General features: G+C 38.9%; 1 pseudogene; it reads left to right on the top strand.

Annotated features, from left to right (window-relative positions):
• The first annotated feature begins 5,905 nt into the window (after positions 1 to 5,905).
• Positions 5,906 to 9,475, top strand: LOC129526354 (eukaryotic initiation factor 4A-I-like; annotated as a pseudogene).
• The last annotated feature ends 4,198 nt before the right edge of the window (positions 9,476 to 13,673 follow it).

Raw genomic sequence — 13,673 nt, 5'->3', positions numbered from 1 at the left:
TCAAACAACTCTATCATGCAGGTATAATTACCTGCATTTCACAGAAGGAAGTAGCCAAATAATTTGTCCAGGGTTACACAAGTAGCCATTATTCATGCTTCTACTGAAATAAAAAATAGGAAACAAAGGAACATGGAGCATGATTAAAACAGTATAACCTGAGGATCCTCAGACAACTTGGCCATGTCTATGTCAAGTCTTCTCACTTGTTCTTATAGAATAAGATATATATGAAACTTATTTGATTTGAGGGTCACATATGGACAATAATGTCTCTTGACATCTGTAATCCTCTATCTCCATATAGTTATATATGGTTGACCCTTGAATAACACAGGTTTGAACTGCACAGATCCACTTATACATGGATTGTTTTCAAAAAGTGTATTGAAAAAGTTTTTGGGGATCTGTGAAAATTTGAAATAGCAACAGGAGGTTGCTGTAAAATTATAGTAGTAAATGATAGACTAATATCTACATGTATTTTATGCATTAATGACATAACCTTTTTCTTAATATCTTTCATACTATCAAAGACTTTGATATTAGTCTATAATTTACTATATAAAATACACGTGAATCTATTCAGAGATTTTTTCAAAATTTATGCATACATAGACCATACATATTCAGTTGAGAGAAATTTAAACAAAGACGCAGTATTAGGCTGTGCGCGGTGGCTCACACCTGTAATCCCATCACTTTGAGAGGCCAAGGTGGGTGGATCACCTGAGGTCAGGAGTTCGAGACCAGCCTGGCCAACATGGTGAAACCCCATCTCTACTAAAAATACAAAAATTAGCTGGGCGTGGTGGCAGGTGCCTGTAATCCCAGCTACTTGGGAGGTTGAGGCAGGAAAATCACTTGGGGAGGTGGAGGTTGCAGTGAGCCAAGATCACTCCACTGCACTCCAGCCTGGGTGACATGAGTGAGACTCCGTCTCAAAAAAAAAAATATGCAGTATTAAATCATAACTGCATAAAATTAATAATTTCGTAGCCACCTCCTATTGCTATTGCATGAGCTCAGGTGTTGTAAATATCCACTTATATGCTGTGTGACACTAACCGTCTCCATATGAGCAGTTCATTTCTCCAGTAAATTGCATGTAACAGTAGAAATGGAGCTCTTGGAGTTCTCATGTGTTTTTCATGTTTAGTGCAATACTGTAAACCTTGAATAACACCATGGGACCGATATGAAGTACCATTAGTGATCCTGGAAATACTCCCAAGAAGCAGAGAAAAGTCATGACGTTACAAGAAAAAGTTGAATTGCTTGATATGTACCATAGATGAGGGCTGCAGCTGAGGTTGCTCACCATTTCAAGATAAATGAATCCAAGCCAGGCATGGTAGCTCATGCCTATAATCCCAGCACTTTGGGAGGCCGAGGCAGGCGGATCACCTGAGGTAGTTCAAGACCAGCTTGGCCATCATTGTGAAACCCCATCTCTACTAAAAATATAAGAACTCACCAGGCGTGGTGGCGGGTGCCTGTAATCCTAGCTACTTGGGAGACTGAGGCACGAGACTCACTTGAACCCGGAAGAGGGAGGTTGCAGCAAACCAAGATTGCACCACTGCACTCCAACCTAGGTGACAGAGTGAGACTGTCTCAAAAAAATAAATAAATAAATCTAGTGTAAGGACTATTGGGGAAAAAAAAAATTTGTGAATCCATTGCCACTACTACATCTGCAGGTACAAAAATCTTGCAATTTTTGCAAAATACCTTTTCTCTCATATTGAAAATGCAGCTTTTAAGTGGGTACAGGATTGCTATAAGAAAGACATACCTATAGACTCTAATATGATTCACAAAAAGGCAAAGTCATCATATGACAAGTTAAAGGAAGGTGAAGGATCTAAAGCTGGGGAATTTAATGCCAGAAATGAATGGTTCATTTTAGAGGTTTGGCTTTTAAAAAAAAGTCAAGATAAGGGAGAAGCAACTTCTGCTGATCCAGGAGGTAACACACGAGTTCCCAAACACCATTAAGAAAATCATTGAGGAGAAAGGATATCTGCCTAAACGGGTTTTTAATGCAGACGAAAGTGCCCTAATCTGGGGGGTGGGGGGGTGGAATGCTACAAAGGACATTTATTAGGAAGAGAAGCAAGCACCAGGATTTAAGGCAGGAAGAAACAGGCTAACTGCTGTTTTGTACAAATGCAATCGGGTTTATGATCAGGACTGCCCTTATCTGTAAAGCTGCTAAATCCTGAAAGGAAATGATAAACATCAGCTCCCAGTCTTCTGGTTGTACAAGAAGGCCTGGACAATGATAACCCTTTCTCTGGATTGCCTGCATTGATGTTCTGTCCCTGAAGTCAAAAAGTACCCTGCCAGTGAGAAATTGCCTTTTAAGTTTCTTTTGACATTGGACAATGCCTCTGATCACCCAGAACGTCATGAGTTCAACACGGAAGGCTTAGCAGTTGTCTACTTGCCCCCAAACACGATGTCTCTAATTCAGCCTTTACATCAGGGAGTCATAGGACCTTGAGTCATAGGACACAGTTCTCTATAGAAAGGATTGTCAATGCTAGAACAAAAGCCCAACAGGACATGAAAGGCTGGAAGGGGTTGGGGTCTGGTGGCTCACGTCTGTAATCCCAGCACTTTGGGAGGCCGAGGTGGGAGGATCACTTGAGGTCAGGAGTTCAATACCAGCCTGGGCAACATAACAAGATCCCATCTCTACAAAAAAAATTAAAAAATTAGCTGGGCATGGTGGTTGGTGCATGCCAGTAGTCATCACTACTCGGGAGGCTGAGGATGGAGGACTGCCTGAGCCGAGGAGTTTGGGGCTGTGGTGAGCTATCATCACACCACTGCACTCCAGCCTGGGGAACAGAGCAAGACCCTGTCTCTCAAAAAAAAAAAAAAAAAAAAAAAAAAAGTCTGAAAGAATTATACCATTGAAGATGCAAACCATCGTTATAGAAAAATAAAAGCTGTGAAAGTCACCAAGTATGAAACAATAATTCCTGCAGAAAACTGTGTCCAGATGCTGTGCATGACTTCACAGGATTTATGACAGAGCCAATCAAAGAAATCATGAAAGAGATTGTGGATAGGGCAAAAAAAAAAAGATGGCAGGTGAACAGTTTTGAGATATGGATGTTGGAGAAATTCAACAGGTAATAGAGACAACACCAGTGGAGTTAGCAGAAGATGACTTGATGAAGATGAGTGCTTCTGAACCAGTGCCAGATGATGCAGAAGAAGACATACAAGAAGCAGGACTCCAATTACTGAAGTCTGCTTGTGACTTCTTTTACAACTTGGACCCTTCCACAATATGGGTACTGAAACTAAAGCAAATGGTAGAAGAAGGATTGGTACTGTAGAGAAACATTTTTAGAGAAATGAAAAAAAATCAGACCAGAATTATGATATATTAATATTTCCATGAAGTTACACCAAGGGTGCCTGCCTCTCCTGCCTCCCCTTCCACCTCCTCCACCTCTTCTGCCTCTGTCACCTGGGAGACAGCAAGACCAACCCCTCCTCTTACTCCTCAGCCTACTCAATGTGAAGACAAGAATGAAGGCCTTTATGATGACTCACTTCCACTTAATGAATGTTAAATATATTTTCTCTTACTTATGGTTTTCTTAATAACATTTTCTTTTCTCTAGCATACTTTATTTTAAGAACGCAATATATAATACATATAATTTATGAAATATGTGTTAATACACTGTTATCGGTAAAGTTTCCAGTCAATAGCAGGCTATTAGTAGTTAAGTTCTGAGGGAGTCAAAGTTAATGGATTATCAACTACACAGGGGTTAGCACTCCAAACCCCTGCATTGTTCAGGGGTGCACTGTACTTCTACTCGTAGTTGATTCTCCAGTTCTATGTTCCACCTTCTTTATTCAGTTTTTTATTAGTCCTTTCTCAGATTGCTATAAAGAACTACCTGAGACTGAGTAATTTATTTAAAAAAAAAAAGAGGTTTAATTGACTCATAGTTCCACAGGTGTACAGGAAGCATAACTGGGGAGGCCTCAGGAAACTTACAATCACGGCAGAAGGTGAAGGGCCTCAGGAAACTTACAATCATGTCTGGAGAAGGAGGAAAAGAGCAAACGGAGAGGCGCCATACACTTTTAAACATCCATGTCTCTTGAGAATTCACTCACTATCATGAGAACAGCAAGGGGAAAATCTACCACTAAGATCCAATCATCTCCCACCAGGTCCCTCCTCCAACACTAGGGAATACAATTTGACATGAGATTTGGGTAGGGACACAAAACTAAACCATATCAGTTATAATTTCCTTAAGAGCAGAAACTTTGCCTTTATTTTATTTGTTTGTCTCCACAGCATCCTAAATTGTGATTGTTCAATAAAGGAAATGGTTAGATAATGCTACCATTTCAATTCACTCATCAAAAAATAATTCTATGAACGAGGTTATCCATTTTATTGACAGTTAAATCCCCTGAAGAAGAAGTCTAGAGGACTGCTTTGTTTTTGTTTTTGTGCAGTCTCAAAAGTGCTTTGTTTGTGTTTTTGTGCAGTTTTTTGTTTGTTTTTGTGCAGTCTCAAAAGTGCCAAATCCACAAATTGATAAATTTATTTTGTTAATCCAATAAGAGACTCTAAGAAGTGATATCTTTTTGATTCACTGATTTTGAAGTAAAACTCCAGTTAGTATTTTGATGGTCACAAAACATAATACTTTACCTAGATTTGATCCTGTCTAAATTCTGATAGTACTGAGAAAGGACAAAGGGGAACAGCAGAGGTCCTTACCTGAGCAGTATCACAATGCACCTCAAAAATACTGCTGGGGCCAGGCACGGTGGCTCACGCCTATAATCCCAGCATTTTGGGAGGCAGAGGCGGGTAAATCACTTGAGGTCAAGAGTTTGAGACCAGCCTGGTCAACATGGCAAAACCCTGTCTCTACTAAAAATACAAAAATTAGCCGGGCCTGGTGGCGGGCACCTGTAATCTCAGCTACTCGGGATGCTGACGCAGGAGAATCACTTGAACCCGGGGGATGAAGGTTGCAGTGAGCCAAGATCATGCCACTTCACTCCAACCTGGGTGAAAAAGTGAAACTCCATCTCAAAAAAAAAAAAAAGACCAAAAAATACTGCTGGGGAAAACAAAGTCATAAGGCCTATATCTCTGACCCATTAATATTACAGTAACAACATGTACCTCTGTGCAGGGTAGATGAATGTCACTGCAGCTTTTTCTAATATCATCACAGAAATAGTAAAACCTGGGGCCCCAAAGCCATAGTAATTGCAAAACATGTCCCAACTCTCCAGTGGTGTGAATTTATTTAAATCTTTCAAAATAAAATTGTAAGGAAAATAAAAGTCCTTAACATAGCACTATATACACTATGAAGTGTAAGTCCTTCCATCATCCACTCAATGATTGAATGCCTAGCAGTTCTACATTTAAAAAAATGTCTATTCTCGAGGGATCTACTTAGAAAGAAAGGAATATGTTAAACATTTAAATTGCAATGCAAATAATATGAGATAAAGAAGCCAGATATGTTCTGAGGAAGGATGAATCTTTGCTGTCTAAAATTGGGAAAATTTCCCCTAAATTGTTGCATCTCTATGGGACTCCGCATGCACAATGCACAACTACAATGTAAGTAAAATCACCTCCATCTGGGAAGATAGTTTATATACTGTCAGTTCCTTTTGATCTTTGTCATTCTTTTTCGTTTTTTGCCTTTTTTTTTTTTTTTTTTTTGAGACGGAGTCTTGCTCTGTCTCCCCTGCTAGAGTGCAGTGGTGTGATCTCAGCTCACTGCAATCTCCTGGGTTCAAGCGGTTCTCCTGCCTCAGCCTCCCGAGTAGCTGGAACTACAGGCACGTGCCACCATGCCTGGCTAATTTTTGTATTTTTAGTAGAGACGGGGTTTCATCATGTTGGTCAGGCTGGTCTCAAACTCCTGACCTCAGATGATCCGCCCATCTTGGCCTCCCAAAGTGCTGGGATTACAGGCGTGAGCCACCATGCCCAGCCTGATCTTTGTCAATCTTCTGAAACAGGATAGCAATCCTACACATTTATATTTTACATTGTATTTTTTGAGATCTATAGAAATGTTTTCTTATGAATTTTAGTGAAAGGGCCAGTTGAATCATGATAATTATACGATGAGGAAAAAAACAAGTAAAGTAAGGAATTCCACTTTTGGGAAGACAGTAGTAGATGTGATTTCCCCTATTCCTCCTACTAAGTACAACTAAAAACACTGGACATTATATATACAACAAACATAATTATACTCTGAAAGGTGAAAAGAAGAAGGCAAACTGGCTAGGGACCTTGAGGCCCAAGGAATGACATAAAGGTGAGTTCCTTGTGTTTTGTTTGTTTGTTTTTGTTTTTTGTTTGTTTCATTTGTTTTTTTGTTTGTCTCTTATATCCCAGACTTGAAGCTGAAGCTGGCAACCTGGAAATGCCAATGGACATGGACAAAAAGAAAAAGACCCAATAAATGCCTCTCTTGCCAAAAGACCGAGAAAGGGGCAGGCTTACAAGACAAAAAAACATTTAGACAAGAACTATTCTACTCCAACCAATACTACAGAAAAGTGGTGGCCACTCCCCAACTGATACCAGCAAAGACTGAGCAGGGAGACAACTCAAATTCTAATGAGGCTGTAATTAGTCACCAAACACCCTACTGGGATGATGTCAGAGAAGACAAGTAGGGTGCAGGACTTTTATCCCTGCTAGCCTGTAATGAGTCCTCCACTCCTATGATATCAGTGGAGACCATCAGGGAGGTGTGGTCTTCACCCCTACCCGGCAGTAACAAGTGTCTATTGGGGTGGTGTCAGAGGAGGCCAAGCAGAGAGTTAGTCATGTGTCAGAGTAGGTTTTGTTTCTCTCATGGCCCAGTGGTGATGAGGCTGCCCCCATCACAGTGACAGTGAAGACCTTGTAGTAAGCCAGACCTCTCACCCCTGCCCAACACCAGTAGTAGTCCTCCTCTCTGGTGTCAGTAGAGACCTAGTGGGGCATCTGTACTTACACCTCTACCTGGCAATGGAGTGGTATCAGAAAAAGCCAGCTAAAACAAAAGGTTCAAATAAGACCCAGAGTCTCCAAACATTTAGAAATCCAGATTTAAAAGGAAATCACTTATCAAACCAAGAACCAAGTAAACTCACTTGAATAAAAAAAGATAATCAATAGATGCCAATAATAAGATTATAGAGATAATAGAATTATCTGGCCAAGATTTTTTTAAAGCAGCCATGACAAAACAGTTTCAATGTAATTGCAAACATTCTTAAAGCAAATGAAGAAAATAGAAAGCCTCAGCAAATAAATAGAAGTATAAAGAAGAACCAAGTGGAAATTTTAGAACTTAAAAATAGAATAACTGAAATGAAAAGCTCAGTGAATGAACTTGATAGTGGAATGAAGGGGACAGAGGAAACAATCAGTAAACTAGAAGATAGAACAATCTGATCAAAAGAGAGAAAATTGAACAAAAAATACAGAACCTCAAAAACTTGTGAGACTATATATAAAAAAGATCTAGCATTTGTGTCATTAGAATCCCTGAAAGGGCTGAAAAAATACTTGAAGAAATATTGACTGAAAACTTCCCAAACTTGACAATAGATGAAAACCTACAGATTCAGCTGTTTATAGGATCAACCCGAAGATATCCACACCAAAACACATCATACTTAAACTGCTGAAAACTAATGACACTTTATTTATCAGAAGAAAACCATTAGAATGACAGAGAATTAATTTATCATCAGAAATCATGGTGATCAGAAGGACATGTCATAATATTTTTCCATTGCTAAAAGAAAGAAACTATCAACAGAGAATCCTATACTTAGCAAAAAAAAAAAAAAAAATTCAAGAATGAAAGGGAAATCAAAACATTCTCAGAGGAAAGAAAGCTAACAGAATTTAATACCCACAGACCTACCGTGAAAGAATGGCTAAGCAAAATTCTCTAAATAGAAAGGAGACAATAAAAAAGGGAACCTTGGCTAGTTTCTAAGGATCATGAGCGAGTCAGGATTCCTGATCCAGAGACAATGGCCCTGATGGGATGAAGCCTGAAGGCATCACCGAGAGTAACTGGAATGAGATTGTTGACAGCTTTGATGACATGAGCTTCTCGGAGTCCCTCCTCTGTGGCACCTATGCCCATGGTTTTGGGAAGCCCTCTGCCATCCAGTAGTGAGCCATTCTACCTTGTACCAAGGGTTATGATGTGATCGCTCAAGCCCAATCTGGGACTGCGAAAATGGCCACATTTGCCATATTGACTCTGCAGCAGATTGAATTAGATCTAAAGGCCACCTAGGCCTTGGTCCTAGCACCTACTCGAGAATTGGCTTAGCAGATACAGAAGGTGATCACGGCACTGGGAGACTACATGGGTGTCTCCTGTCATGCCTGTATTAGGTGCATCAACATGTGTGCTAAGGTACAGAAACTGCAGATGGAAGCTCCCCATATCATCGTGGGTACCCCTGGCCGTGTGTCTGACATGCTTAACTGGAGATATCTGCCTCCTAAATACATCAAGATGTTTGTACTGGACGAAGCTGATGAAATGTTAAGCCATAGATTCAAGGACCAGATCTGTGACATATTCCAAATGCTCAATAGCAACATCCAGGTAGTTTTGCTGTCAGCTACAATTCCTTCTGATGTACTTGAGGTGACCAAGAAGTTCATGAGGGACCCCATTCGGATTCTTGTCAAGAAGGAAGAGTTAACCCTGAAGGGTATCCACCAATTATACATCAACGTGGAATGAAAGGAGTGGAAGCTGGACACAACTGTGTGACTTGAATGAAACCCTGACCATCACCCAGGCAGTCATCTTCATCAACACCTGAAGGAAGGAGGACTGGCTAACCCAGAAGATGCATGCCCAAGATTTTACTGTCTCTGCCATGCATGGAGATATGGACCAAAAGGAACGAGATGTGGTCATGAGGGAGTATCGTTCTGGCTCTAGCAGAGTTTTGATTACCACTGACCTGCTGCCCAGAGGCATTGATGTGCAGCAGCTTTCTTTAGTCATTAACTACGACCTTCCCACGAACAGGGAAAACTATATCCACAGAATCGGTCGAGGTGGACAGTTTGGCCATAAAGGTGTGGCTATTAACATGGTGGCAGAAGACAAGAGGACTCTTTGAGACATCGAGATCTTCTACAACACCTCCATTGAGGAAATGCCCTTCAATGTTGCTGACCTCACCTGAGGGGTTGTCCTGCTTCCTAGCCCCAGCCACGGTTCAATCTCGAGGGGCTGAGGAGCAGCAGAGGTGGGGAGGGAAGGGGAGCCAGGGGATGGACATCTTGTCATTTTTTTTCTTTGAATAAATGTCACTTTTTGAGGCAAAAGAAGGAAACGTGAACATTTTAGACACCCTTTTCTTTGGGGTAGGCTCTTGCCCCAGGCATCAACCCTTCTCCCAAAAATCACTAATCCATTTCCCCAATCTAGTAACCTCCAGATCCCAGAGACAGCACACTCCTCACCTCAGCTGACCTCCTTTGAAAGTGATTCGAGGGCCTATGTCACTCAACCTCATTTTCTGGACCAAATCTGGAGGGAGAACCTCTAAAACTCCTGAGTGAGGTTGCCAGGGGATTGTCCCCAGGTAGGGGGAAGCAGGGAACAGAAAATGGTAGCCATGTTTACATTGTGTTGTATAGTATTTATTGATTCAGGAAACAAATGCAAAATTCTAAATAAAATGTCTTAGAAACTGCCAAAAAAACAAAAAGGGAACCTTGAAACATCAGGGAGAAAGAAGGCATATGGTAAACTAAAATAAATAAATAAACTTTCCTTCTCCTTTTGAGTTTTTAAAATTGATTGTGGAAGCAAAAACTGTAACACTGATGTAGTTTTAAATGTATGCAGAGGAAGTATATAAGATTGTTATAAATGAGGGAAGGTAAAGGGACAAAAACAGATATGTTTCTATACTTCTCTCCAACTGGTAAAATAACATCAGTAAAATGTGATGAGTTATGTATAATGTAATACCTAGAGAAATCACAAAAAAGCTATATAAATAGATATACTCAAAAACACTACGAATAAACAAAAATTGAATTCTAAAAATTGTTCATCTAACCACAGGATGGCAGAAAAAGAAAACAGAAATATAAAACAAAACAGAAGGCCAGACATGATGGCTCATGTGTGTAATCCCAGAACTTTAGAAGGCCATGGCTGGAGGATTGCTTGAGACTAGGAGTTTGAGACTAGCCTGATCAACATAGTGACACCCCATCTCAATAAAAATAAATAAATAAATAAAATAGCCAGGCTTGGTTGCATGCACCTGTAGCCCCAGCTACTTGGGAGGCTGAGGCAAGAAGATGACTTCAGCCCAGGAGTTGAGGTGCAGTGAGCCATGATTGCACCACTGCACTCCAGCTTGGGTGACAGAGTAAGACCCTATTTCGAAAAAAGAAAAGACAAACAAAAGCCAGACATAAAACAAGCAAAAGTAATGACAGATTTAAGCCTTAAGCATATCAAGAATATATTACATTAAATATAACTAATCTAAATTCAAGTAAAAGAGATTAGCAGAGAGTATTTAAAAACATGACCTAACTCTATGCTGTCTACAAGAAACTCACTACAAATATAACAATATAAGCAGGTTGAAAGTATAAAATGGAAAAAGATATCATACAAACTTTAATCAAAGGAAAGCAGGAGTGGCTATTATAATATCAGATAAAAGACTTTATATCAAAGCAAATTACTAGACTCAGAGTGGGATATTATGTAGTAAAAAAGATTCAATCCACCAAGAAAACATAGAAATCAAGTGTGCATGTCCCAGACAACAAATCTGCAAAATGTATGAGGCAAAACGGACACAAGTGCAAGGAAAAACAGATGAATTATAGTTGGAGATTTCAATACTTCTCTCTCAGACAGTTTTACAGGAAAATTTTACCAATCATTTAAAGAAAAAGAATTAACACCAGTTCTACATACTCTCTTCCAGAAAATAGAACAGATACCAAAAACCAGAACAAGAGAACAAGAAAAGAAAACTACAGACCAGTATCTCTCATGAATACAGGCATGAAAATCCTTAATAAAATATTATCAAATAGAATTCGGGAATATTTTAAAAGATTTACCCATCACGACCAAGTGTGATTTATTATACATCTGCAAAGCTAGCTCATTATTTGAAAAACAATCAACATAATTCATTATATTAACAGGCTGAGGAAGAAAATTATATGATTATATCAATTGATTCCCACAAAAACCATTTGACAAAGTTCAACATCCATTCACAATAAAACCCTCAGAAAACTAGAAATAGAGGGGAACTTCCTCAACTTGATAAAATGTAAGCACATAAAACCTACATAAAACATTATACTTAATGGCGAAAAACTGAGTATTTTCTTCTTAGGGCAGGAACAAGGCAAGGATGTCTACTCTTACCACATTCTTATTCAATATAGTATTGGAAGTTTTAGTCAATAAAGGGGAATAAAAGACATACAGACCAGAAAGGAAGAAATAAAAACTCTGTATTTGTAGATCACATGATTATCTACATAGAAAATTCTAAGGAACCTATCAAAAAAAATCCACCTAGAACTAATAAGTGAATTCATTAAAGTCACAGAGGCTGGGCGCAGTGGCTCATGCCTGTAATCCCAACACTTTGGGAAGCTGAGGCAGGTGGATCACCTGAGGTCGGGAGTTTGAGACCAGCCTGACCAACATGGAGAAACCCCATCTCTACTAACAATACAAAATTAGCCAGTTATGGTGGCATGCGCCTGTAATCCCAGCTACTCGGGAGGCTGAAGCAGGAGAATCGCTTGAACCCCGGAGGCAGAGGTTGCAGTGAGTCAAGATTGCGCTATTGCACTCCAACCTGGGCAACAAGAGCGAAACTCTGTCTCAAAAAATAAAAAATAAAAAAATGAAGTCACAGAATACAAGATAAACACACAAAAATTTATTGTATTTATATATACTAGCAATGAACACGTGGACACTGAAATTATACATGCAATATCATTTATAATCAATCAAAAAAAGAGGAAATAGGTGTAAATCATGTATACACAGAACTCTACAATGCTGATAAAGAAATCTAAGAAGATCTAAGTAAATGGAGAGACATATACCATATTCCTAAATTGGAAGACTCAACATAGTAAAGATGTCAATTCTCCCAAAATTGATGTACAGGCTTAACACAATTTCTATCAAAATCTCAGCGAGAATTTTAGTAGATGTAGACAAGATTATTCTAAAATTTATATGAAAAGATAAAGGAACTAGAATAACTAAAACAATTTTGAAAAAGGAGGAAGAATCAACCTTTTTGACTTCAAAACTTATTAGATAGCTACACTAATCAAGATTGACACTATTGGTGGATAGATAGATACAGATCAATCAACAGAACAGAATAGAGAACCCAGAAATAGGCCCATATGAACATGCTCAACTGATTTTTTAAAAAAATTTAGTAGAGGCAGGATCTCTCAATGTTGCCTAGGCTGGTCTCAAACTCCCGGCCTCAAGCAATCCTCCCACCTTGGCTTCCCAAAATGCTGAAATTACAAGTGAGCTGCTATACCTGGACCCAACTGATTTTCGATGAAGGTACAATTGCACTTTAGTGAAGCACACAATCTTTTGAACAATTGGTACTGGGACAACTGGACATTTATAGGAAAAAATTGAACAACCTAAGTCTCACACCTTACACAAAACTTAACTCAAAATGGGTCATAGCTTAAACGTAAAATGTCAGACTTTTGGAAAGAAAAACTCAGGAGAAAATCTTTGGGATCTAGAACTAGACAAAGAGTTCTTATACTTTATACCTAAGTCACAATCAATAAAAGGAAAAATTAAATTGGACTTCATCAAAATTAAAACCTCTTGCTCTATGAAACATCCTGTTAAGAGGATGAAAAGACAAGTTAGAGAGTGGAAGAAAATACCCCAAATCCACATATCCAACAAAGAACTAGTATCTTAAATATATTAAGATATCTTAAAACTCAACAGTAAAAAAGTAAATAAATAAACAATTTGATTTAAAAATGGTCAAAAGTACGAAGAGATGTCTACCAAAGAAAGATATACAGGTAACAAATAAGCACATGAAACCGTACTCAACATCATTAGCCATTACCAAAACACAAATTAATACCACAATGAGATATCTACTATACCCTTAGCAGAATGGTTAAAACAAAAAATAATGACAATGATAAATGCTGACAAGGATGCAGAGAAACTAGATGATGCATATATTGCCAGTGGGCATGTAAAATGGTATGGCCACTTTGGTAAGTATTTTGGCAATTTCTTTAAAAACAACACATGCAACTATTACACGACCCAGCAATTGTGCTCTTGTGCATTTATCTCAAAGAAATGAAGATTTATGTTCACACAAAAACTTTACATAAATGTTTATAGCAGCTTTACTCATAATAGCCACAAACTGGAAATATCCCAGAAGTCCTCCTACAGATGAATGGTTAAACAAACTGGAGTGTAACCGTACCATGCTATACTACTCAGCAACCAAAAGGGACAATTATTGATATACTCAATAGCCTTAATTAATCTCCAGATTATTATGCTGAGTGGAAA

The sequence above is a fragment of the Gorilla gorilla genome, chromosome 14 (genome assembly GCF_029281585.2).
Source record: "Gorilla gorilla gorilla isolate KB3781 chromosome 14, NHGRI_mGorGor1-v2.1_pri, whole genome shotgun sequence".
NCBI lineage: Eukaryota > Metazoa > Chordata > Mammalia > Primates > Hominidae > Gorilla > Gorilla gorilla.
The sequence above is the reverse complement of the archived record's forward strand: the minus strand, read 5'-3'. Positions and strand labels throughout refer to the sequence as shown.